Source organism: Dama dama, chromosome 32 (assembly GCF_033118175.1).
Source record: "Dama dama isolate Ldn47 chromosome 32, ASM3311817v1, whole genome shotgun sequence".
Classification (NCBI taxonomy): Eukaryota; Metazoa; Chordata; class Mammalia; order Artiodactyla; family Cervidae; genus Dama; species Dama dama.
The window spans coordinates 27,167,751-27,192,097 of record NC_083712.1 but is presented as its reverse complement, the minus strand read 5'-3'; positions in this window follow the sequence as shown (position 1 = coordinate 27,192,097).

Genomic DNA, 24,347 nt, shown 5'->3' with positions numbered 1-24,347 from the left:
TGGACTATAGCCCCCTAGGCTCCTCTGTCCATGGGATTCTCCAGCCAAGAATCCATTAGTGGCATGCCATTTCCTCCTCCAAGGGATCATCCTATCCTAGGGATCAAACCCACACCTCTTACATCTCCTGCATTGGCAGGCAGATTTTTTTTTTTTTTTTTTTACCACTAATGCCAACTGGGAAGCCAATAATCAATTAATAAAGACTTACTAATATTATTTCATTGCTCTGTGGAGGGGAAATTGTTCCCCTTCACCCAGTAATGTTATGTGCTGTATTGTAAGGTTGTATTAACACCATAGTGTTCAATAGATCTTTAAAAAGTACACTTTATGAGATTGTCTTGATTTTGTTTCATAACAACCTCCTGTTCATTGCCTAAAAGGTCCAAAGAGGATTGAACTTTGGGCTCACTTAAAAATTTGCATCATGCTTTCCCACTTGCTGCTTCCTAGCAATCTGTAGGTTAGTGTAGAAATCGTTTTACTGCTCTTTAAGTATGAATCACAAAAGATGAATGTCTTCAACGGAAAGGAAAGCATAGCTATTTAAATTGGGGCAGTTTATTAAATCATTCTGTAAAATTCATCGTTGTAGTGGAAATATCTAAAGAATGAAGATACCTGCAATAAAGATTATTATAGTTTCTCTTTATAAAAGTCCAGGTTGGAAATTTGTCATAGGAATAATTTTTTTCACCTTGCCCCTGTTTTCAAAATAGCATTTAAGTTTTTATTTTAAATATCATATCATTTCATCTTTCAGGTGTGCTTTTGTAATAAATGCTGAATATAAGCAATGCAAATTTGTTTTTTCATTTGAGAAAATTTTCATGGATTTCTGAGTACTCAGTCAGGTATTTAATTGTAATGTTTTTTTCTTGACTCTTTTAACTTTTTCTGGTAGAACTCAAAGCTGGCTGCCATTTCAGCATTTCCAACAGTAAATCAAATTGGCCATGGTTCAACTTTACTGTACTCAAAACACTTTATGTTTGGTACTTTATTGGGGGATCTCTATAGAGTTGGAGAGCCTTCATTTGCAAATTAATGTGTTCATCAGAAAATCCCTTTCAGAGCACAATCACCTTTTTAATATTTAGAACCCACATTTACAGTTAAAATATTATTGTGTTGTGATGAGAGGAACATGCACATATAGGAACAAAGATCCAGTCTGTTCTCTGTTTTAGGAGACAGAGATAATGTTTTCAGAAAATAAACAGAAAGCAAACAAATGAGGTCATTTTGAAAATCGTAAATCTGTGAAGACCATGCAAGGTTATGTATTAGAACATACTGCTGCTGGTGGCGGTGATAGGAGATAACCACTCTTGGTGGGAAGGACAGGGAAGACTTGAGACATGATGGCTGAGACTGTAATAATCTCATTGAATGAAGAAGTCAGTTGCTATCTTGCACTATTTTGAGATTAAAGTGGAACAAAATGTACAAATATATGTATTTCTCTGTTTGGAGCAAATAAAAAAGATGATGTGGTCAGAACCAAGATATTCCCACTGACTTCTGAGACAAAAATGAGTGTATTTTCATACATATCTGAATAAATGCCTTTTCACCAGACTGATACACTATGATCTGGCTGAATAAAGTTCCAGACAGAGAGAATTTTACTCGTAGAGGACCCATTGTAAAAAACAGCTTGACTCATCAGAGAAAATCAAAGAAATCCAGTGTACCTGAATCACTGCTATGATATACTGGTGTGTAGATTACACAGTAAAGAGATGAGGTTGGAAAGTTGGGCAGGGCCAAATGGCTTCGGGATTTATACACTGTGAACAGGCTTGGTTTTTAGAAGCCATCTAAGAATTTAAGCAAGGAGTTGCTGTAATCTGATTTCAATGATATTTTGATGATTCTTTGTGGTGAATGAATCTTCCAGATGAAGACGGACATCTTCCATTTGTAGAGACATATTAATATTTCCTTTTCAATATGCTTTAACATCCCTGGCAACTGTAGCCCCTGACTTCATAGTCAAGAACCAGTGGTCAAGACTATGACAGTCTTTTCTGAAAGTGCTCAGCTATATCCTGTGACCTACAATAATTTCATAACAACTTGAGCTGGAAAGAAACCCTAAAGAATATCTAGTTTAGTCCCCCCATATGATAGAGGAGGGACTCAAGGTTCTGAATACTAAGATGGCTTGTCCAAAATGAGAGAGCCAAAACACAGAGCTAGAACTTAGGTCCTTTTACCAATCAAGCCAGAATGCTTTGCATTTGGGGCAAAATTTAGCAGTGAAGCTTACACTTAGGAATCCAGATAGAGTAGCATCTTTTAAAATAATATTAGGTTTGTAAGACCCTGGATACCAGTGGAAATCATAGTGAAACATGACACAATATTTATGAGTAATAACTGAGAAACAACAAACTTTCTTCCATTCCCATAAAGCAGCAGGAGAGGGGCTCTTTTATGTAGATCAAATACAAGATAATCTTAGGCTGAATACTATCCAAATATGGATGATCCATGGTGATCTGCTTACACTAAATGTTTGCTGCATTTGGGAGTGATTAGGACAATTAAAACCTCAAAGAATTTTTGATCTTAGGAAAATAAATGACCCTTCAATTCTAGTTTTCCAAATTTTCTTTAATAGAATACACTATTTTATAATAAAAGTTTGCTTTCAAAAATAATGAGTGGAGCTGAGTGAAATAGACCTTATTGAAAACTCATAGCTGATGAGGATTTATTTGACTCAATTTTATATTAAAGACCTCTTCATGGGATTTTTGTGGAGTAGTAATATCGACCAGTTTACAATTCTCCTTATTGAGAATTTTGTGTGCAAATGGCACTGGTCCTGAGAAGAGCATTGTTAATGCCCACTTGGTAGGTATTTGACAGTAGTTTATCCTTCAGAGAAGAGAAAGTCTTCCATGCTAAGAAAGAGACACAGTCAAAATGTTCAAATAAACCCATGAAATGATAAAGCATTTTAAAAATAGGTATTCTGGCATTTGTTTTTATAATTCCTGCAAAGCAGATTTTCTTTGAACATAAATAATTTATTTTGATTCTGAAAACTTGTTTTGAAAACTGAACATTTAAATGTAAATTTTGGTTTATAGTCTTGTTTCTAGGTAAAATATTATGATGGGTTGCAAAAGATTTCAAAGGAAATAGCTCGTTTCTTGTATTTTAAATATTACTTACTCCATTTTTTGAGGAAGTGAGTCCAAAAATGTTTAACAATATTATGACTATTTCAGGATTGATGATAAGAAACAAAGTTTTAAAAAGGTAATGTTTATGGCAAAATAGTTTAAATAGCATGAATTTTAAATACCAAGACTTTAAACATTTAGAGCTATTTCTAAGACACTTCATTTATTTTTGAAACCATCAAAGTGCCCATAAAATCAGAATTATAAATTTTTCTTACTTTTGAACAAGTATAAGTATGTGCTCTATTGGAAAGTAAATATATTATTTTATAACTGAAAAATTAAGAATTAGATTAAAAATAATAATCTTCATTCTTGATTATGCTTATGTATTAATGTCATTCAATCTTCACAACAACCATGTGAATAGGGACTATCATTTTATAGATGAGGAAATGTGGATTTTATCATAAAAGCTAATAATACATATAAAGTAAAGCCAAGGTGGAAGAAAAATAATAAGACTGCAAAATTACTGTTTAAAGGCATTACGGTGAGCACAGCTCAACTAAAGAGATTTGAATCTTCTAAAACCTTATGGAGTACTGAAAATATAATTCATCAGATAAAAAAAAACAGATGGATGAGAAGATGGATGTGAGCTGAGCCTACTGTGGTAATCATTTCACAATATATGTAAATCAAACTGTCATGCTGGACGCCTTAAACGGATACAATGATATATGTCAATTATTTCTCAATAAAATTGGAAAAAATCAATAAAATTTAAAGTAACAGATGAATGCTGAGACGCTTTCTTATAAAGTATTAATATTTTAATTCACTTTATTGTTAAAATATACTTTTAAAAACTAAAAAATTCATTTGTGTTATTACTACTTGGAGGCAACAACTGTTTCATGTAGACATATACTTAACAGAAATATTTCTACACATGCACAAGTATTTCTACAACTATCCTCTTTGAAAAAAGATTATATTCAATTTGTTTTTACTTATTACTTTCTACTAAATATAGCAGAATAAACTTCTGTGTCATGAACTGTTATATTTAGGAACTGCATGGTTTTATATTGTGTAGCTATATCATGAACTATTTAACAATTTATTTCATAATTGTATGTAATATTTCTATGATACACCACTGGCATGAATCTCTTTATTAGAAAATATTAATGTCATCTAAGCCTTTTGCTTTGGGTACATTTCTAGACATGGTATTTCAGAATAAAAAACTACATTCTTTTAAAAGAATTTTAATACTAATTTAAAATTATTTTCCAGATAATGCTCAACTGCAACATATGAGAGTGCCTCCCATGTCATATTTGACTATGACTGTTGGTTTAGCAGAAAGGAAAAAAGAAAACTCTAAATAAAAAAATAAATCAGAGTTGTGGATCATGGAAGAAACAAACTTAGTTTTTTTCATCAAGAATTTTCTAACTACTTTCTGAAGGGAACAAATGGATTGCAGATTTGTGGCATTACATGCTTCTTTTCTAAAACCAACTTATATTTTCTCAACCATATCAGAGTTTCAAGTCAAGATGGCAGAAGCACATGAGAGCTGGCCAGCCCTCTTCTCTTCCTGCCTCGTTTCATCTCACATTAAGGAGAATTTATGCATACCCACGTGAACGCTCTGGTCTACCAGGTCCACACCCCATTGAAATTCTTCCCTGCGCAGTTTCTTCTCAGCCACTTCTCCCCCAGGGATGCACACACCAGTGTTATAAGATACCCCGGGAACACACACAGAATCTTGAAGGATATTTGGTGAGAAACCTCTGGATTCCTGCTATCTGGACCTTAGTCTAGAAGGGGAAGGCTTGTGCCTCCATGTTGGCATGTGTTTTAGGCTCATGGAATCCTCCTCACCCAGGTGGAGGAATCATCAGCTAAAGAAGGGTCAGAGTGGTGTCTTTTAGATGTAGAGTGTGGGGCAGGGGCAATTGTACTCGGAGCAGAGGGATTCACAGGGAGAAGATAAAAGACGAGCTAAGGGAATTAATGGGGGTGAGGATGTGATAGGTGTGTCATACAAGGGACTCACATAACATTGTGAGGCCTTTCCTCCTACTAAATGAAATGGGTAATCTTTTGTAGGTCACAAAAGTAAGATGATCCACTTTGCATTTTCAAAGATCACTGTGATGCCCATTTTGATAATAGACACTTGCAAAGTGATGGGGGAATCTGGGAGACTAATTAGTGGGCTATTACATACATGTAGGAAACACATCATGGTAGGATGTGGACTAGATGAGAAATAATTGACAGGATAGAGTCAGTTAGATTTATTCTGTAAAATTAGAGTTGAGAGAGTGAGATAAAGGGAAAATCAGTTCAGTTCAGTCACTCAGTCATGTCTGCCTCTTTGCGACATCATGGACTGCAATACGCCAGGCCTCCCTGTCCATCACCAACTCCCGGAGTTTACTCAAACTCAAGTCCATCGAGTTGGTGATGCCATCCAACCATCTTGTCCTCTGTCATCCCCTTCGCCTCCTGCCTTCAATCTTTCCCAGCATCAGGGTCTTTTCCAATGAGACAGTTCTTCGCATCAGGTGGCCAAAGTATTGGAGTTTCAGCTTCAACATCAGTCCTTCCAATGAACATTCCGGACTGATTTCCTTTAGGTTGGACTGGTTGGATCTCCTTGTAGTCAAACGGATTTGGGAGAATAAAAGGTAGGTGGAGCAGATTTTGGGGAGACAATACCAGAGTCCCATTTTAGATTTGTTGTTTGGAGATACCTACTATTTAACATTGAAGTAGTTGTGTAGATTTGAACAGTGTGATATATGACTGTGAAGGATAAAACAGGGGTCTTAGACTAGAAAGGTACATTTGGGTAATTGGGTTTGTACATGATATTTAAAGTTGTAAGATTGCATCAGATCACCAAGGCTGTTGCTGTAAGTGAACCAGAGAAAAGACTAAGAACTGAGCTGTGGGACATTCAAGGAGAAGAGGTGCAATCAGCAAACGAGAATTAGAATGGAAAGGTGGTTTAGAAGAAAACTAAGAGGAGATAGCATCCTGTAAGCCAAGTGAAGAAAGTGTATTAAGAATAAGGAAGTGATCAACTGGGTTGAAAGTTGCAGTAGTTCAAGTTAAGACAGAAGCTAAATGTTGAGTATCACATTTAGCAAAGTAGACATCACTGTTGAACTTATTAAAAATAGGTAAAAGTTTCATTGGAGTATAGTTTAAAAGGGATGGTGTGGTATTGGAAAGTTTAAATTTAGTCAATTACTTGAAGACTTAGAATTATATAAAATCAACAAAAAATATTAAAAAATTTATTTAACCTCTCTACTTAAAAATAAGCATGGTTTTTAATACATTTTGCTTATGTATGTATATATTTTTAAAAGTTATACCATAAATATTCCCTGAATCATTATTTTACATAAATAAGATTTTAATAGGGGTTTCCCTTGTGGCTCAGATGGTAAAGAATCTGGATGCAGTGCAGGAGACCTGGGTTTGAACACTGGGTCAGGAAGATCCCCTGGAGAAGAACAGAGCTACCCACTCCAGTATTCTACCCTAGGATATCCCATAGACAGAGGAGCCTGGCACAGGCTACAGTCCATGGGGTCAGAAAGATTGAGTGACTAACACTTTAGTCCATTCCAAGTTATATCAGTATTTATTTAACTAATCCTTTAGTATTGGATTGTTTCCCTGTTTGTTATAAATAAGACTACAACAAATTTCATCATACATAAAGCCTAGTTAAACATCTCTTACTGTATTTCATTAGAATAAATCCACACTAGAATCACAAGGTCAAGAGCTGTGAGCATTACTGCTTTTGATATATTTTCCTAATTTGCCTTCTTGAAAGGCAGAACCAACTTAAACCCTTTTCATTAAAATATAGGTGGGTACTTTCTATCACCGGTTTGACAAGTGGAGAGCTTACAATATAAAAAAAAAATGTATGAGGAAACTTTTAGTTACTTATATTAATTTGATTTTGCTTTTTTAAATGCTCAAGTAATTTTTAAAAATTTTTTTAAAAATTTATTTTAACTGAAAGAGAGTTGTTTTAAAAAGTTGTGTTGATTTCTGCCATACAACAATGCGAATCAGCCATCCGTTCAGTTCAGTTCAGTTTCTCAGTCGTGTCTGACTCTTTGAGACCCCATGAATCACAGCATGCCAGGCCTCCCTGTCCATCACCAACTCCCGGAGTTTACTCAAACTCATGTCCATCGAGTTGGTGATGCCCTCCAGCCATCTCATCCTCTGTCATCCCCTTCTCCTCCTGCCCACAACCCCTCCCAGCATCAGGGTCTTTTCCAATGAGTCAGCTCTTCGCATGAGGTGGCCAAAGTTTTGGAGTTTCAGCTTCAGCATCAGTCCTTCCAATGAACATCCAGGACTGATCTCCTTTAGGATGGACTGGTTGAATCTCCTTGCAGTCCAAGGGACTCTCAAGAGTCTTCTCCAACACCACAGTTCAAAAGCATCAATTCTTGACGGTGCTCAGCTTTCTTTATAGTCCAACTCTCACATCCATACAGGACCACTGGGAAAACCATAGCCTTGACTAGATGGACCTTTGTTGGCAGAGTAACGTCTCTGCTATTTAATATGCTATGTAGGTTGGTCATAACTTTCCTTGCAAGGAGTAAGCGTCATTTAATTTCATGGCTGCAATCACCATCTGCAGTGATTTTGGAGCCCAGAATAAGCCATAAGTATACATATATCTATTCCCTCTTATATCTCTCTCCCACCTCCTCATCTCACCCCTCTAGGTTGCCATAGAGCACTAGGTTGGTTTTGATATCTAATGAATGTGAATATGCTAATAAATTTGATTCTCTTAATATCAAGTTTACTGGATTTTTGGTTTTTTCTTCTTCTTGTTTTGTCTACATAAACCATTCTCCAACTTAACTGGGACAGACATTTCATGTTTTTTCTATTACCTGTATTTTTTAGCTAACATTTTGCTAATATTAGACAAGTGAAAAGTGAAAGTGTTAGTTGCTCAGTCAGTTCCCAGTCTCTGCAGCCCCACGGATTGTATCCTGCCGGGCTCCTCTGTTCATGAAATTCTCTAAGCAAGCATACTAGAGTGGGTAGCCATTCCCTTCTCCAGGGGATCTTCCCAATGCTAGGATCAAATTCAGGTCCCCTGCATTGCAGGCAGATTCTTTACCATCTGAGTCACCAGGGAAACCCAAAATTAGATATGCACATTTGCACTCATCTCACACGCTGGTAAAGTAATGCTTAAAATTCTCCAAGCCAGGCTTCAGCTTCAGTGAACCTTGAACTTCCAGATGTTTAAGCTGGTTTAAGAAAAGGCAGAGGAACCAGAGATCAAATTGACAACATCTGCTGAATCATCAAAAAAGCAAGAGTTCCAGGAAAACATCTGTTTCTGCTTTATTGACTATGCCAAAACCTTTGACTGTGTGGATCACAATAAACTGTGGAAAATTCTTCAAGAGATGGGAATACCAGGCCACCTGACCTGCCTCTTGAGAAACCTATATGCAGGTCAGGAAGCAACAGTTAGAACTGGACATGGAACAACAGACTGGTTCCAAATAGGAAAAGGAGTACGTCAAGGCTGTATATTGTCACCCTGCTTATTTAACTTCTATGCAGAGTACATCATGTGAAACGCCAGGCTGGATGAAGCACAAGCTGAAATCAATGCTGGGAGAAACATCAATAACCTCAGATATGCAGATGACACCACCCTTATCAGAAAGTGAAGAAGAACTAAAGAGACTCTTGATAAAAGTGAAAGAGGAGAGTGAAAAAGTTGGCTTAAAACATTCAGAAAACTAAGATCATGGCATCTGGTCCCATCACTTCACGGTAAATAGATGGGGAAACAGTGGCTGACTTTATTTTTCTGGGCTCCAAAGTCACTGTAGATGGTGATTGCAGCCATGAAATTAAAAGGTGCTTACTCCTTGGAAGGAAAGTTATGACCAACCTAGAAAGCATATTAAAAAGCAGAGACATTACTTTGGCAACAAAGGTCCATCTAGTCAAGGCTATGGCTTTTCCAGTAGTCATGTATGGATGTGAGAGTTGGACTGTAAAGAAAACTGAGCGCCAAAGAATTGATGCTTTTGAACTGTGGTGTTGGAGAAGACTCTTGAGAGTCTCTTGGACTGCAAGGAGATCCAACCAGTCCATCCTAAAGGAGATCAGTCCTGGATGTTCATTGGAAGGACTGATGCTGAAGCCGAAACTCCAAAACTTTGGCCACCTCATGCGAAGAGCTGACTTAATTGAAAAGACCCTGATGCTGCGAAAGATTGAGGGCAGGAGGAGAAGGGGAACACAGAGGATGAGATGGTTGGATGGCATCACCGACTTGATGGACATGAGTTTGGGTGGACTCTGGGAGGTGGTGATAGACAGGGAGACTTGGCGTGCTGCGATTCATGGGGTCGCAAAGAGTCGGACATGACTGAGTGACTGAACTGAACTGAATAACATTAAGCACAAAATAATTATGGATTTATTTAACCAAAACAGTAAAAGATCTGTAGAGTGAAAACTTTTGGACTATGATGTAAAAGGTTGAAGGAGCTTTTTTCCAAAGAAAACAGGTTTTCTGTGTGTGTTTGAAGAAAATACAAATAAATGGAAGATATCCTGTGTTTATGAATTGGAATAATAAATATTATTAAAATATCCATGCATCCCAAAGCCATCTGTACGTTCAATGCAATTCCTATCAAGACTACAATGGCATTTTTTACAAAAATAGAAAAAAAATTTCTAAAATATGTATAGAACCACAAAAGACCCGTACTAATGAAAGCCATCTTAAGAAAGAAGAACAAAGCTGGAGGGGTCATACTTCCTGATTTCAAACTGTATTACTGAGTTGCGTAATCAAAATAGTATGCTAATAGCACAGAAACAGTTACATAAACCAATGGAACAGAATCAAGTGCCAAGAAATAAACCTATGCATATACAGTCAATTAATATTTGATAGAGGAGTTAACACACTCAATGGAGAAAAGATAATCTCTTCAATAAATGATGCTGGGAAAACTTCATGTAAGACAGTGAAAGGACCCCTGTCTTTCATCACTCAAAAAATTAACTTGAAATGGATTAAAGGCTTAAATGTAAGACCTAAACTATAAAACTCCTTGAGTAAAATATAGGGCAAAAACTCCTTGACTTTGGGCTTAGCAATGATTTTATGAATATGGAATCCAAAACACAGGCAACAAAAGCAAAACTAAGCAAATGAGACTTTGTCAAACTAAGGTCTGCACAGCAAAAGTTACATTCAATAAAATGAAAAGGCAACTTACAAAATGGGAGAAAATATTTGCAAACCACATATCTAGTAAAGGGCTAACATTCAAAATATATTTTGGAGCTCATACAACTCAGTAGTGATAATAACAAATAATCCAATTTAAAAATGGTCAAATGACCTGAATAGAAGTTTTGCCAAAGACAGTATTCAAATGGACAAAAAGTACATGAAAATGTGCAAACATCGTTAATCATCAGGGAAATGAAAAGCACAGGATATCACCTCAAACCTGTTAGAATGGTTATTATCAAAAAGACAAGAGATAGCAAGTGGTGATGAGACTGTGGAGAAAAGGGAACCCTGTGCACCATTGGTGGAAAGGTAAGTTGGTGCAGCTACTATGGAAAACAGAATGGAAATTCCTCAAAAAATTTAAAATGGAACTACCATATGATTCAGCAATTCTACTTTTGGGTATATATTGGAAAGAAATGAAATCACTACCATGAAGAGATAGTTGCATTCCTATGTTCTTTGTAGCATTATTTCCAGGACCTGGAAACAACCCTAAAGGTCCATGGCTAGATGAGTGAGTAAAGAAGATATGTGTACACACACACACACACACGGGAGGGACTCTTATTCACCCATTAAAAATGAGGAAAATCCTGCCATTTATGCTAAGTAAAATAAGCCAGACAGAGAAAGTTGACTACAGTACAATCTCACTTGCATGTGCAATCTGAAATACTAAACTCACAGAAACAGAGAACAGACTCGTGGTTGCCAGGGGCATGAACCTCCCTTGTGTCTGAGGCCTCCAGCTATTCCAAAATGACACAGTAATATGCACTTATCTTTTAATGATTTGTTAAAATTCTGATTTCTCCTTTCTTGTTTTGGGGGATTAATTCCTTTCCTCGTGATCTACCAAAGGTGATGGACACAGTTCAGAAGCTTGGAAAGGCTCTTCTCTTTTTGAAATTTAGATTGTGGGATTGTTTTGTGACCTCATCTCTTTGATAGGGTCGTAAAAGCTTGTGACTTCGTATTTTATTTGACTTTTTTCATGGTGATGGGGAGTAACTTTCTTTTTGGGTTTCAACATACCAAATAGAAGCAAAAATTTCAGTTCTTTGTGTATGAAGTTAAGAATTTATCTTCATCTGTAAGACTATGCTTCTGAAACTTCAATAAAATGTAGTCTGTTTATGAACAATGATCCATATCACAGATAGCGCTTCTGATTCCTTCTGTTTTTGTTTATGCCCTTAGCACTTTTAAGGATAAGATTTTTATCTCCAGAGATGTTATGCATCTCTGCTTATCCATTTTAAATCTTACTGTATTGAAAAAGGGAAATGAAGTGTCTGAATGGACAGAAAGAAAATGGTAGGAGAAACAAAGTGTGGACAGTAGGAAAATGATGATAACTTTGTCCCCATGGAAACCAGTCATTGTGCTGCAGCTAATGGTGGTCAAGGTCCTTCATAACCTGGGGCTCTTACATGCATCACTAGCTTCATTTTCTGCCTATTTCTGTCTATGACTGCCATACTATAGCCAAAGTGAACTGCTTATCATTCCTCAAACATACTCCAATTTGTTTGCAAATGCTGATTTCCCTTTCCATATTGCCTTTCCAATCCATGCATTCCGACCCCCACCCAGCAAATCTCTACTCAGAATTTAAATGTCAACCTTCTCTCTGCAGTGTTTCTTGAATCTCGTTTTCCTAAGAGTCTGTGTGCACTCTGTTGTACTAGTTGCCTTATACCACATTCAGTGGAGAAAGTTTTGCAAATATGAAAGTATGGGAAATCTGCAAGGGCAAGGCTAAGAATTGTTACAGATCCAGACATCTTGCACTAACTACTTGGTGACCAAACAATATTTTTTTAATTGGTAAAAGTCTGACAAATGAGTTTTTAAGATGGTTATTCTCCACCTATAAGGATCAAAACTTTGAAACCTAAGTCCTCACCTGGGAAGAAAATTCTGGAAGCTGTTAGTTATTGTGTAGAAGGATACAAAATCTCCCTCAGGGTTTCCCCAGGAGTTTTCAGTGAATCTAAACTTCAAAGAATGGGATCTGGAGCTAAAAGGCAACAACAAAAGGCAAACCAGGGGATGCTTGGCAAACCAGGGGATGCTTAGCAAACCCCTTTCTTTAACCCACAGATTTTAGTTTAAGGACCCTTGTGCATGATTCCACACTTTGAGTGATACAGAATTCCCTGCCTGTTTCTGTGCTCTAGAATAAGCTAGTCTTTGGTTTACCAGGTTTATTTGTGGTTCAGAGTCACTGCATCTGCAGTAATGAACTATGTGCCCACTTTACAACACTTTAAAAGAAGCTAGTTTGATTGATGGAACGTGTACTACTCTCTAGTCATTCCCCGCTAAGTCCAAGCTGGAGATCCACCAATAAGACTTCTGTTTTCCAAATCAGACACCCAACTTTTCCTCTGTCATGAGGAAATGGAAACACAATTTGTGTTGCCTTTTGCTTTGAACAATGGATCTGCAGGTGGTTAAGGCTGAAGAATTACTGTGCCAGAAGGGAGCTCACAGGATTATAAAACATGACTGTACCATCCATTTCCCCAGATGTTGTTTGAGGCTTTATAATTTCCTGGGAGTAAATTTTCCTCTTGCTAATAGTAAGAGCAATTATTCTGTCTTGAAGAAAACTGCTTAAATATTAAATTTAGCTTTCTTACTCTGGAAATAAAAGAGTATTTGTTCCTACAGATTAAAAATATTCAGCTGTAAGATTCAGTTATTCCTGGTTGCATTATGTATTATCCTTTCATACACAGTATTTGCTGGGTCCAATACACTGAAGGAAAAAGGCACTCAGTAAATGTGCCTATTGATTATATTCTTTTCCACTTCCTTTTGAGTTATTCACTTTTATGAAATTGTTGAGCCAAATAGAGAAAGCAGTGTTGCTCCCTAATCTTCTACTATAGACACAGATGATTTGAATATACAGGGTCATAGAAACAATTACTTTTAAATATTTCCATAACAATTTCAGTTATTTATGGGTTCCCTGTAAAGAATTAAACTAGATAGATGGGGCAATACAGGAAATCCTCAAAGACACGATGAGGAATGAGATCACTTCAAATTGCACGGAAAAGGGAATATCAAAATAATCAATTGGGCGTATTCAGTATACAGCGGCTTCTTGGAGAATTAGAATTTAAAAGGCATAATGATAAGCAGGATATTCCAAAGAAAATGACCATTTGGGGCCCACGCTCTCTTTATTCCTGCCTCCTCACATCCAGCCTGACTAGGCAGCAAGGATAAAATGGAGATGGGTGATGTTTTTTTCTCCAACAGAGATTGGGTCACTTCTTCATTTATTCGCCCCCATCCCACAGGAGATAGGGAGTTGGAAAGCAAAGTCCTTTTAGATGGCAGAGAGTGGACTGTGTGTGTGTGTGTGTGTGTGTATATGTGTGTACCCTAGTGAGGCCGTATTTCTTACATTTAGCCTCCTTACTTGGAGTTTGCTAGAATCCAAAACCCATTTAAATACTTCAACTGAATGGGGAGATTCCTGGAGTGATTCACAAACTGTATTCTCTTCCACACCTCAAGGTTTGCTAATATTGACAGGTTGCTCAGATTACCTCTGAAATACATCCATTTCATCCAAGGACCAAAGATTTCAGTGAGGCCCAGCGAAGCTCTGCTCCACGCTTCTGCCCAGGTCAGGGTGCTCCCCAGCAAGTTCGCCTTGAGACAATGCTCATTCATTGCTTTTCTCCATAGCTCTGTTGTTACTGCTCCTGCTGCTCCTAGCCCAGCTCTTTCAGCTTTCTGCCACTGTCTAAATTTCAACTACAGAGCCTTTTGATGAGGATGACAGAGGAGAATGAAAAACCTGGCTTAAAACCTAACATTCAAAAACCTAAGATCATAGCATCTGGCCCCATCACTTCATGGCAAATAGAAGGGGGAAAAGCGGACGCAGTGACAGATTTTTCTTTTCCCCTTGGGCTCTAAAATCACTGCTGGTGGTGACTACAGCCATACAATTAAAGACGCTTGCTCCTTGGAAGGAAAGTTATAACAAACCTAGACAGCATATTAAAAAGCAGAGACATCACTGTTGACAAAAGTCCATATTGTCAAAGCTATGGTTTTGCCAGTAATCATGTACAGATATGAGAGGTGGACCATAAAGAAGATTGAGTGCTGAAGAACTGAAGTTTTTGAACTGTGGTGTTGGAGAAGACTCTTGAGAGTCCCTTGGACTGCAAGGAGACCAAACCAGTCAAATCTAAAGGAAATCAGTCCTGAATATTCGTTGGAAGGACTGATGCCGAAGCTGAAGCTCCAATACTTTGATCACCTTATGTGAAGAGCTGACTCCTTGGAAAAGACCCCAATGCTGGAAAAGATTGAAGGCAAAAGGAGGAGAGGGTGGCAGGGGATGAGATAGTTAGATAGCATCACTGACTCAATGAATTTGAGCAACTCTAGGAAATAGCGGTGGACAGAGGAGCTGGCATGGTGCAGTCTATGGGGTCACAAAGAGTTGGAAACAGCTTAGTGACTGAATGACAACAAAATTTCACCACTACCAACCCAAAAGCATACCTACTAAGAATTTCTCTCTTATTTGTTCCAGTCAATTACTCACTTATTTCTCAGACTGAAAACCATGTTTTTTAAAAAGTACACTCCAGGAAGCCCCCAGAATCCACAGAGCCCTGTCTAGGGGCCCAGTGGTGTCATTTTTCAACATGGAGCTCCAAATCTACCAAGTTTTGTGTTTTCTTTTACTTCCCAAAAGGAAGTAAATTTGGCCCCTAAATCCTTGCTGAAGACATCATTCCCTCTTTCTTCCAGAAGTCCATACCTTGTTTGCTATTAAGAGCTTTTCCTCAAATTAAATAGGTGCCTAACTCCTGAGGCGGTAGCAATCTAACCAAATATGCCAGGTGCATCAGAGTATGAAGGGACAATTCTTTGGGACAAGGCTGATTTGGGCAACACAGCCTGCTTCTCTGATAATTAAGCCCCTTGAGAAAATTCTTGTTTTGTCTACATTTTATTTTCTCATCTAGAAAATGGGACTAAAACATGCTCATAAGGCAGATAAATATGAAAATACTCATAGTAATACGGTACCTGACATGTAGTAGTAAGCTTGGTAAATGTTTCATGCCCTTATTTTCTTGTTCCTTCTCTCCCCCACCCTCAGATCACTTAAGTTGAGCTCAAAAAAAAAAAAGTACAAGTATTTTTAACACAAGTGACAGAGAAGCCCAGGGTCTGATTATAAACTATGGAACCACATTTGTGCTGACATTAATCAATCACCTTCTTCTAAATGTATTCTGGTTTTAGTTGCTTTTGTTTCTGCCTTGAATTAGGTCAACTGCTCCGATCTTATCGAGGAAAATATGTGCTAATATTACACACACACACATATATTTGAGCACTTAATCCAAAGAGACATTTAAAGTACTTGGGAACAATGCTTGTATCCTCTTCAAGAAAACTGGAGACTGGTTAAAATTTGCTTCCTTTTTCAGATGCTTATGAGAACTGACAGAATACCTTTGCAATACCCCAAGTTTAATTCTCCCCTGATATTTTCATCTTCTCTACTATTTACTGAGTGAAATCTGGCTTAAGTTAGAAAAGTGGTTGGCAGTCAGCAAGCACTTTAGTTTCAGGATGTTACAAACTGTCACACAGAAAAATGAACTTTCCAATGTGATTACAAATTACCCCTTTTTGGCCCTATTACATCCCATAATTGAACTGTCACCTGCTTGTTTTATTCATTATGATAATGGATGCAGTTGATAAATGTATGCAAAGTGTAGAAAGTAAGGTTGGGACTTGTTAGGAAGACAGTCTGTTACGCCTGCAGCTAAACATTTGGAAGGCATCAGTCAAAAGCTGAGATCTGTTTAACCAGACGTCTGAACCTTGACTGGAATGATAACCTATTTGCCATCTTTGGCAGTAAATAAAGTGCTTCTTTACCTTCAGGTGCTTGTTGGACTAATAAGGTATATTTTAAAATACATTCAATAGGAACCTACTGGTACAGCACAGGGAACTCTATTCGATACTCTGTATAATAAGTTGTTTGGGAAGAGAATCTGGAAAAGAATAGATACATGTACAACTGAATTGCTTTGCTATACACCTGAGACTAACACAACCTTGTAAATCAAGTATACTCCAAAATAAAATAAAATGTACTCAAGACAACTACTAACACTTTTTTCTCTTTTTCTATTACTACTAGGAGCACTAATACTACTTCTATTCTTCTTTCTTATCCTCTTCCTTCTCCTCCTCCTTTTCTTCTTCCTTTCTTTTTCCTCTACAATTTTTTATTCTCCTCCTTAGCTGCAGAATCTAAATTTTACTGGGGGATATAATATGCTCATTTACAACATTTCAAATTCTAATATTTCTGGCCAGTCAGTTTTAGCCAATGGGAGGTGGGGGCTTTCTGGGAATGCTGCTAACATGAAGCTGACTCAATCAACTGCTTCCTGAACTGAGGACAAAACGGCAGAAACTTGGCCGCCAACTTGGATTGTAAATTGACCCTGAGGAAGGAAGTCACAGACTAGGAGGTGAAACAGAAAAGATGGAAGGGTCTTCAGTCCTGGGGACTCTGGAAACTTCACAGTTTAGACTGTATGCTCCAGACTCCTGTTCCTTGAGAGGAAAATAAAATTTCATTCGATGTAAATCTCTTTAATTTTTTTCCCTGTAATGTGGAGCACCTCACATCCCAAGCCATACAAGTAGCATATTCTGCTACTCCATGGAATACAGTTATTGTGCTGGGTGTTATGATAAAAATAAATACCTAACTCCAAACTGCCACTAGATAAACATAAAAACAGCATCAAGATAAAACAAGAACCATGCAGGTCAATTAAATTTGTATAAGAATCAAATCTATTGCATATATAACCAGTGTGAATACCCATAGTCTATAGGAACAAGTAAAAGACTGTGAAGTTGCCACAGAATACCCTGGTTAACTCTGATGCAGCGATTCCCACCTTTTGTCCATAGTTTTTTTCCTTGTGAAACACTTTTAAAATATCTTGAGAGTCCCTTGGACTGTAAGGCGATCCAACCAGTCCATCCTAAAGGAGATCAGTCCTGGGTGTTCATCGGAAGGACTGATGCTGAAGCTGAAACTCCAATACTTTGGCCACCTCATGCAAAGAGTTGACTCATCGGGAAAGACCCTAATGCTGGGAGGGATTGGGGGCAGGAGGAGAAGGGGACGACAGAGGATGAGATGGCTGGATGGCATCACCGACTCGATGGACATGAGTTTGAGTAAACTCCGGGAGTTGGTGATGGACAGGGAGGCCTGGCGTGCTGCAGTTCATGGGGTCGCAGTCAGACACAACTGAGCAACTGAACTGAACTGAACTGATTGTGGTCTTGGAAATATTTTAGGAAACATCACATTTACGACCTCACAGAATATTGGGCATTATGAAGCCTCAGGCTGAGACTCAGGAAAGTGAGGCTGGAGTCTTATCTCTGTCACTTCCTGACTGGTGAGTTTACTTTCCACAAACAAAAGGACTTTGAATTAGACTGGTAAGGCTCTTTTGTCCCTAAAACTCTATAAAGCTGACAGTTATGTCTGAGCAAATAGTAATCTTTTGGGTGTCCCTGAACAAGATAATATGTAAACAGCTTACTCTACATATACAAAAGCAATAAAGTTTTATATTTTACATTACTCTCCAGTTTCAGAGAAACTTGATCAAGAATTAGCATATGGCAATTTCCTCATACTGTTCATGCAGTTTCCAAGGCAAGAATGCTGGAGTGGTTTGCCATTCCCTTCTCCAGTGAACCACATTTTGTCAGAACTCTCCAGCAGGACCCATCCATCTTGGGTGGCCCCACACAGCGTGGCTCATAGTTTCATTGAGTTAGACAAGGCTGCAATCCATGTGATCAGTTTGATTAGTTTTCTGTGATTGTGGTTTTGATTCTGTCTGTCCTCTGTGGGATAAGGATAGGAGGCTTATGGGAGCTTCCTGATGGGAGAGACGGACTGTGGGGGAAACTGGGTCTTGATCAGGCTCTTTTCCAATGAGTCAGTTCTTCGAATCAGGTGCCCAGAGTATTGGAGTTTCAGCTTCAGCATCAGTCCTTCCAATGAATATTCAGGACTGATTTCCCTTAGGATGGACTGGTTGGATCTCCTTGCAGTCCAAGGGTCTCTCAAGAGTCTTCTCCAACACCACAGTTCAAAAGCATCGGTTCTTCAGTGCTCAGCTTTCTTTATAGTCCAACTTTCATATTCGTACATGATTACTGGAAAAACCACAGCTTTTACTAGACAGACCTTAGTTGGCAGAGTAATATCTCTGCTTTTCAATATGCTGTCTAGACTGGTCAGAACTTTTCTTCCAAGGAGCAAGTGTCTTTTAATTTCAAGGCTGCAGTCACCATCTGCAGTGATTTTGGAGCCCCCCAAAATAAAGTCTCTCACTGTTTCCACTGTTTCCCCATCTATTTGCCATGAAGTAATGGGACCAGATGTCATGCTCTTAGTTTTCTGAATGTTGAGTTTGACTCTTTGGAAAAGACCCTGATGCTGGGAGAGATTGAAGGCAGGAGGAGAAGGAGATGACAGAGGATGGGATGGCTGGATGGCATCACCGACTCGATGGACATGAATTTGAGTAAGCTCTGGGAGTTGGTGATGAATAGGGAGGCCTGGCGTGCTGCAGTCCATGTAGTTGCAAAGAGTTGGACATGACTGAGTGACTGAACTGAACTGAGTTTCCTCATGACTTGTTTACTGACTTCCTTTATATTTACTGTATTTTTTTTTTTTCTGTAATGGTTATGAGGGCTAGTGATTGCATTCATGATTTAATTAGAAGATGGAGCAGGTTAATTATTCAGATGAATCTTTTGAGCTAATTGTTACCTTTTAACTAATTAAAAACTGTCTAAATTCTGACTTGAAATTGTTGACTAAACCAACTGGAGACTAATTCTCCTTATATCAAAGTTTGGTTCAGGGTTATTGCAATCTGTGGGAATGTGATTTTTCACACTAAATAGAAATGTCTTCTAATCTGGTTGAGTTAGATTAGAAGTTTAAATAACAACAACAAAACAACCCATGAGAGTCCATTTGCTCTTTTGGCAAACCCTCTAAAGTGCAGAATTTGGTAGTTTTTCTTTATGAGTAAAAAAGTAAAAAATGTATTTTTTTTTTTAATAAAAATCTACTTTGGTGGAAATACAGGCTTATAGAATTGATTTGAAGATTTTTGTTTTTCAGATTTTCAGTTGGATTTTCTAATGCTTTCATACACATTTATCTTGGAGAATTTAACTTTAAATACTATTTTTGATAACAGGTGTTTTTATATGTACAATTATTTTGACAAGGCTAAATATGGTATGACAATCATAAAGATATTTTAAACTGCACAGTTAAACTCAACTGAATGTTTAAAAAAATGCTAAGTAGCAACTAAGTGTCCATCAACAGCAAAATGGATAAAGAAGATGTGGAAAATACATACAATGTACTACTATTCAGTCATAAAAAATAATGAAATAATGCCTTTGTAGCAACATGGATGGACTTGGAGGGCATGATGCTAAGTGAAATAAGTCAAAGAAAGACAAAGACTGAATGATATCAGTTATCTGTGGACTGTAAAAAATACAACAAACTAGTGAATATAACAAAACAGATGTAGACTCACAGTTATAGAGAACAAGCTAGTGGCTATCAGTGGGGAGAGGGAAAGAAGAAAGGGCAATATAAGGGTAAGGGAGTAAAAGGAACCAACTATAACGCATAAACTAAGCTGCGAGTCTGCTTCAGTTGAGATCTTACTAATAGGAGCCTTATTTTTTTTTCAAAGATTCCAAGAGAGCTAAGACTTGCCAATGTATAATTCTTATACTTTCTATCTCATCTTGTTCATGTGCTACAGGTACTGAATAATCCAGCCCTTTCTCTTCCACCCGTACTTCATCTCCGCCCATTTGAAGTGAATTAATGAGTATTTATGATGCTATCAAAGGTCACTTTTTATCAGAACTGCCATCTCTGGTCCATTTGATGGGTGAGTCACCTACTTTCTGTGTACCATCCAGGGCTTCTGCTTTCTAGGATTATTTTTGGTCCCAACCTTGGGCGAGTCTCTCCCAGAGCAGAGGCTGAGACAAGGATTTTGTGTATCTTAGTCTGTCAGTCATGTCTGACTCTTTGCAGCCTCATGGGCTATAACCCACCAGGATCCTCTGTCCATGGAATTCTCTAGGCAAGAATACTGGAGTGGGTAGCCATTCCATTCTCCAGGGGATCTTCCTGACCCAGGGATCGAATCTGGGTTTCCAGCATTGCAGGCAGATTCTTCACCACGTGAGCCACAAGGGAGGCCTAAGGATTGGGGAAGGGTAATTGATTTAGGGGTCAGGGAACCCTAAGAAGCAGGAGTGAGGAAAAAGGCAGGGTTAAGGAGTAAGGAAGAGCCAATTAGATAGGTTGCTGCTGTGGACAATGGGGGTTTGATTTCACTGAGACCCTGGGAAGAGATAGAAGCCCTCCCAGAATTTTCCTCCTGAAGGACAGAAGGCTTGGGCATTAATCCACTAGCCCCAGTCCCATGTCCTAGAGGACTTCTCCTGGGGACATGGGTGCTCTGTAATTCTGGGCTGTGTGTACATGTGGGCCTAGAGGGCTCCTGCAGCTTCAAAGAAGGTAGAAAGATGCACAGTGATGCACAAATGCTCAGTGCAAAGTGACAACGTGGATGAAATTTGAGGTGAGCACAGAGAATGTGACCTGAGGTGCCAAGCCATCAACTGCAGCTCATATCTATAAGCAACTAGATGGATGATAGAGCAATAGCCCATTGTGTATTTCTGCAGACTGTTGGCTACTGAAGTTCAAAGCACTCAATTTGAGCATGCTAATAAATATCTCAACAACAAGCTCACATTAATGCAAATGTGTAAAGCAAAGCATAGTAAATTGAGGCATATTTGACACTTTTCCCCTTAATTATTTTCCCATATATTTCCGTTTCATTACTTTTGAAATTTCAATCATGATTACAACTTAAGAATACTACAGTGCAATTTTTCACCTTTTTATTTTGAAATAGAGTCATAAAAAGTTGCAAATAGTATAGAGTAGGCTGCACTAGGCTTCTTCCAATGTAATACAGTTTTAATTCTTTCTTCCTCTCAAGCTTCCAAACTGCATAAATAGAGCTATTAGATTAATCTTTCAAAGGTATGCATCTGATCACATCACTTCCTACAAATATTAAATTTCTCCATGTTTCTTTCAAGACTCCTTTTCCATAAATTCTATAGGTTTAGCTCTCTTTTGGGGTTCATTCATTCATCAAATATTTACTGAGAACTTGCTAAATGTATGAGATGCAGGAGGAAACAAAGTTTGAAATGGATTTGTCCTCCAGTAGACAAAGCTAGACAACCAATAAACACCCTAATTAATAAATATACTAATAAGTTATGCAAATCCACATTATGGTCACTGTGATGAATGGTATACACTAATTGATGATGCATAAAATAACTAGGACAGACATCTTTTGATCAGGGAGGAGAGGTTACCTGAGAAGGTAACTTAATGTTATACATAAGAGGTTTAGATAGATGAGCTATATGAAGGAAGAGAAATGGGAGAAATAATATTTCAGGAAAAATATTAGGCAAAAAAAGTGCAAAGATTCCAAGGTGGACTTTGATTTGAAAAAGAAAGAGAAAGAAAGTCAGTAACAGAGTCTGAAATTCACTTCTTTAGGACTGATGTCAAATATCCCTTCTCATTTTCCCAAAGCTGCCACGACTGCTCCCCTCTGCAGAAGCACATTTTGCCTCTCTTGGGGGGTATTTACCACACTCTGCCTTTTTCTTAGTGATATTCATTTATTTTCCTTGTCCATCTGATTCACTACAAGATATATTATGGCAAATGATGGTCATCTTTTATATTGCACAGATATAAAAGACCAAAGATCAACATTGGTCTTCCATAGATGCAGAGCTGAGTTGAACTGTGGAGGTGTTCTGCTGCAGTGTGTGGTACCACACCACCTGAACACCAGCCTCCTCATGTTTTCGGCGGGTCTGAGACCAGGGCTCTGTACTGTGGGACTTAACTTCAACCAGCAGTGAGTAGGAACAACTCCCATTATCCGCAGACCTTCTGAGGTTTAGAGTTTTGAAACAGGTTCTTAAGAAAAACAGAAAAAAGATAATGCCAGTTGCAGCAACATAGATAGACCTAGAGATTGTCATGCTGAATGAAGTCAAACACAGACAAATATTATATGGTATCAACCATATATAGAATCTTAAAAAAAAAATGTTACAAGCAAACCTATTTACAAAATAGAAATAGAATCACAGATGTAGAAAACAAATTTTTGGTTACCAAGGGGCAGTATGGAGAGGAATTATTTGGAAGATTGGGATTGACATATACAGACTACTATATACAAAATAGATAAGTAATAAGGATTTACTGTGGAGCCCAGGGGATTCTACTCAATACTCTGTAATGACCTATATGGGAAAAGAATCTTAAAAAGAATGGAATATGTTTACACATGGCGGATTTACTTTGTTATACAGAAGAAACTAGCACAACATTGCAAATCAACTATGCTCCAATAAACATTAATTTAAAAAAGAATAATGAAAAAGTTAAATATTATAATTTTAGCATGTAATCAATAAAAAAGATCATGGTTGAAAGAGAAAAGAAAGAGTACAACAGTTTTTTGTTTTCGTTTGTTTTCCTATTGGAGGATAATTGCTTTACAATGTTGTTGTGGTCTCTGCCTCACGTCAACATGAATCAGTCATTGCTGCCGTTGTTCAGTCACTAAGTCATGTCTCTTTGCGATCCATGGACTGCAGCATACCAGGCTTCCCTGTCCTTCACTATCTCTGGGCGTTTGCCCAAGTTTGCTCTTAAGCAAACTCCAGGAATCAGTCATAATTGTATATATGGTGGTTTAGTCACTAAGTTGGGTCATGCAATCCGATGGACTGTAGACCACCAGGCTCTTCTGTCCCTTGGGTTCTCCAGGCAAGAATACTGGAGTAAACTGCCATTTCCTTTTCCAGGGGATCTTCCTGACCAAAGGGTTGAACCTAGGTCTCGTGCACTTCAGGCAGATTCTTTACCGACTGAGCTACCAGGAATCCCCTCTCTCATGGTACAGGAGTTTTTAAACTACTGACTCACTCTCACTCTGTGACACACTTTTTAACACTAGTGCAGCAGGGCGATTCATCAGTAGGAGCCATATCTCCTAGGACACTTTGTCTTCAAAGTCTCTACTTTCCAGGGGCAGAGAGAAATTCTGAGGTATATATTTTTCACAGAAGAAAAATCTCTAAAGAACCTTTTGTTCTTGGAGGTCTTAAACTTATCTTTGTGATTAAGCAGACATGGCCAATGGCAGAGAAGGTTTGGTGGTGGGGAGACACTGAGAATGTAACAGTGGAGCCTCCATATTGGGAAGAAGGATAGAAATTTTCTGAGTGTCACAGAGAGTTGTATCTGTCCGTAATTGCTCTGGGGGTGAAAATTCTGGAAGGGGTGTCTGCTTGGTGGCTAGTGGATCCTGAATACTGAGCTCTGTAGCTGTGGCCAGGAGCCTCCCATGCTCAATCTTGGCCCAGAAGAAAGAAACTCTGGGTGTTGCTACTGACATTGGCTAGACCATATGGGCCCAAACACAGATCATAACACCGGCTAGCAGACTCATCCTGTTTCTTAGGGCATTTAAAAAGATGATACAGGTCCCAGGGCTCAGATACAATAAAAGGGGGTAAGGATGGAGCCTTGAAAACTGGCT